This window comes from Engraulis encrasicolus, chromosome 14, assembly GCF_034702125.1.
Source record: "Engraulis encrasicolus isolate BLACKSEA-1 chromosome 14, IST_EnEncr_1.0, whole genome shotgun sequence".
In the NCBI taxonomy this organism is placed as follows: Eukaryota; Metazoa; Chordata; class Actinopteri; order Clupeiformes; family Engraulidae; genus Engraulis; species Engraulis encrasicolus.
Window position 1 is genome coordinate 44,286,272 of NC_085870.1, and position 4,508 is coordinate 44,290,779.

The window sequence follows — 4,508 nt, forward strand, 5'->3', positions numbered from 1 at the left end:
CTCTAGCTCTCTGCATGTGCATGCAGCATGTGAGTCGCGGAGACCGCTGCCCTACTGACACACATTTTATGCAAATACGCGTGCTTGCGATGAGCAGGGGAGGAGTGACTACCGAGAGCACATGGAGTATGGGCGGAGCTCAGCGTGACTGCACGCTCGGCTATCGATGCGCGGTGAGGTCGTTCCCGTCCCGTTCTGTTTTCCTCCCTCCTCCTTTCTCGCTCCTTTTGGCGGCATTATGATGTGGTGTGTGCAGGAGGTCCCCGCTTAAGCCTGTTCCTACTGCCACCGTTGATGGTGATGCCGTCAGAGTCTTGTAGCAATTATGCCACAATCTGGGGTTGACTGTGCAAAGTACCGCATAACCATCAGCATTCTATGGCTCCCCGGGACAATGCAGAGGCATCAGTTGACAAAAACATGCTTTTGGGCCAAGTCATGCTGATTGAAAAGTAGGTCATCAGGCACTGCAGTGGCTCACAGACCCACATTCGGCTACACCACCAGAAGTAAACTATACCAGAAGAAACTCTATTTAAAATGGCGCAATTGCGCAAACCGTATTGAATTAAACAACACACAGGCTACATGTCAAATAAACGTCATTATGTGAATAGAAGCAACATTCATGACTGTGTATGCGAAATAGCAGACTAATTATTCATCACATGTCAGTGGACCTCACGTTTCTGTGGGTGACCACCAAATCCATGGAGATGTCAGACCAACACGGATCTACTGCGTCACCCTGTGTCTGGTTAGTGAAAGTACACATAGCCGGAGAAAATATAGCCTACTGCAGGCCTAAGTGAGGAGAACCTCAATCGTTAACACGTAGGCCCTTTCATACAGATGCTGAAAATGTTTCACTGCACCATAACGACATTGCTATTGCATTATAGAAGAGTCTTAAGTGACATAAGACGTCCTTACCATTTTGGTGACTATACGTTTATAATAGAGACTCTGCATGTTCATGTAGATTAATGTTCCTCTCAGAAAAAAAGCCAAAGCCATTGAATCTCAGTGTGAAAGAATGATAACTGATACTATTTTTCTCAAGTGAAAAACTGAAAACGGGTCAAAATGACCCGAACACATTACAAGGGTTAAACAATCAGAAATACCTGACTATATATCTAGCTAGCTATTCTAGATAAATTATTTTTGTGGATCGTATGCTTAATTCCAAGGTGTAAACACATAAGGCCTACTTGGAAAAAAATAAATGAAGTGTGCAAACATGAGGTCACAAGTACAATCTGTTGCACAAAACTCAAACGCCTCCTGGATTAGACTCATCATTTATTTGATTTGGTACAACTCCTGGAAAAGAAGGGAATAGCCCAGTTAAACTTCCACATCTGAAGATGGTCCGGTGAGTCCCTTCTTTCCCTGCAATTACTAGTCCTTTCCCGTGATGCACCAGATCGTGAAGTGCAGGAACGTGGAGGATATCTCTCGTTTCTACTTCATACAACACCTGTCAGGGTTCAACTTTGATCATTAATATTACAGTGGAAGTAGTGGCATTTGTCTTTTCGTATCTTGCAAGGCCAACTAGAAAGAGCTCTTTGGTAAATATGGAAACATCCATGTCTTATTGCTCCCCTAATACACACTGTGTTTGCAACGAAGAGGAGAAGAGTATATTATTTGAACGGTCCAGGGTACCAAACAAGGCTTTGGTGTGACGGCCAGAGCCCCAATGTGATATATTGAAGTTCAGTTCAAATTTGAGCCAGGCGACACTATTCCCCCAGTGATGGGTGAAGCATGGATTGTGGGGCACACAGGATTAGCGAACTATGGTAAAAGTTGTTTGAGGGACTGTGATGGAGTGACCATCACTAGGGTTGTGAGTGTGTTCTGACTGTCACACCAACGAGCCTGGCTCTTTGGTGTAGCGGTCAGAGCCCCGGTTTACTACCCCAGAAGGTTTGGGTTCGAGTCCCAGCTGGGCAACTCTACTCCCCTTCGCTACAAATGGTGTCAGAAGTGGGATGGCTACCGTGAGGCCATCGGAAGCGTACCCATTGTGTGTGAGCCGTAATTCCATGTGAGGGACCCCCAGGATTGGTGACCCCGGTGTGAGAGACCCCAGTGATGGGTGAAGCATTGATCATGGGGCACACTGGATGGGAGAAGCATGATGGGCAGTAGCGTGAGGGACACCATGGCTATGTCTCAAATCACGCACTTGTGTCAGTGCACAGTGCACACAGTGCACTGAGGTCTTTAGTGCATAGCGTTGTGGAAAAAATTGAGCACTATGCACTGTGCCCTCACTGGAAGTGATGGCTGAGCATGGCATTAGCTCGCCAAAATATGAGTTGGCTACTGTTTACAATGCACAGCGTCTGGTGCTTGTATTTCCATGTCCTTCACCCCAAAGGACAACAATCACACATACAATACTTTGGTTGGCATAAAAAGGTTGGTGTCCCATCAACATTACTTACAGAATTAGGAGACTGTTGACCAAACTCTTCTACTGAACTGAATGCCACATTTCCTCCGTGTCATTGTTAGGGATGTTAACCGGTAACCGGTTAACCGATAGTCGACCAGATCAACGATAACCGGTTAAAAATTTCTGCCACCGGGTTAACCGGTTGTAATAATAATAATAATAATTATAATAATTTCCTCCCAAAAAAAGATAATTTTGAGGTTTTAGTACGGTAATTCAGCATTTTCCATCTGGCAACAGTGGGTGGACATGGCAGGTCCTGTCTGCGCAGCCAAAAAAAAGGCTTATGTGAAAAATAAAACAGTGCTGTGCATATCAGGCACGCGAAAGTTGTATAATTTAAGATTACCGGTTAACCGGTTAACCACCGGTTAATGAGTCTCAGTAGCTGGTTAAGAGTTTTTTCAATTTTCGCCATCCCTAGTCATTGTCAACATAGCCGCCGTTTAGTGCGTACAGTGTCCATCATTCAAGCACTGCATTTTTCCGCCATTGTTAGGGGATCATCCTGGCACTTTCAGTGCACTGGCTCAACTGAAATTTTTAGCGTGAGCGCCCTAGGCACTGAAAAACAGTGCCCGAAGTGCACAAGTGCGTGATATGAGACACAGCCCATGAGTGTGTGAAGTGCACGGGTGCGCTTCCCGAAGGGGAAGGCAGTGTGATGGAGTGACCATCACCAGGGTTGTGGGTGTGTTCTGACTGTCCCGGCTGGGCAACGCTACTCCCCTTCACTGCAGAGACTTTTAAGGACAATTGGACATTTTTCAAAGGAGACGGTAGTGTGATGGTGCGTCCACCAAAACATTGAACAGATGGGGCACTTTTAAGGAAGCTGGGGTGGGGTATGGTGGCCTTTGCATGTGAAACAACCTGATGGTTTTTCAAGTCAAGTCAAGTTTATTGTCAATTTCTTTACATGCACTGGTCATACAAAGAATTTGAAATTGCGTTTCTTGCTCTCCCATGCAGACATAGACTAATCTAGGTAAGGACATAGACAGTATAGACATAGACAGTACTTATACATGGACTTAAGACAGTATGGACGTAGACATTGCTCATACAGACATTTAAAGTGCAAGACTGGACAACAGAAGACTTGTAGAGAACATACATTAAGAGGAGGTATTTTGTTGTGCTTTTTCTAAAAGTCCTTTATAGCGTTCTGACATAGTAATAGTAGCATTTGAAGAAAATAAATAATTAAAAAAGGTTTATTAAATACACCAGCAGCAGTATGTGTGTGTGTGTGTGTTTGTATGTGTTTTGTGTGCGTGTGTGTGTGTGTGTGTGTGTGTGTGTGTGTGTGTGTTTAGTGCAGGTAGAAAGTGCGGTGTGCCTCTGTGTGTGTGTGTCTGTGTACCTGTGTATGTGTGTGTGTGTGTGTGTGTGTGTGTGAGTATGAGTTGTGTGTCAGTGTGTGTATGTTTGGGTTTAGTGCAGAAAGTGCGGTGTGCTTGTGTGTATGTGTGTGTGTGTGTGTGTATGTATGTGTGTGTGTGTGTGTGCATGTGTATGTTTTGAGTTAGTGCAGGTTGAAAGTTCAGTCACAGATGTAGTAGTGCAGGTGGAATGTTCAGTCGCAGATATGGTGGTGGGGATGAGGGGGGGAGCGTTGTCAGTGGCCTGGCTGGCTAGAGGCTGACAGTGAAGGGAGAGTGGGTTGAGTGTTCAGTATCTTGATTGCTTGATGCATCGTGCTGCTTGCAAGCCAGGTGGTACGGGAACGGAGGCGCCTGTACCTCTTTCCAGAGGGCAGGAGGCTGAACAGTTTGTGTGCAGGGTGGCTTGTGTCTTTGATGATCATCAGTGCTTTCCGGGTGAGGCGTGCGGTGTAAATGTCCTGCAGGGAGGGGAGTGGTACTCCAATGATCTTCTTCGCTGTGTTCACAACACGCTGGAGTGTCTTCCTGTTTTTCTCCGTGCAGCTTCCTCCCCACACTGTGATGCAGCTGGACACGACGCTCTCTATGGTTCCTCTGTAGAATGTTGTCATGATGGAGGGTGTAGCACTTGCCTTCTTTAGTTTGCG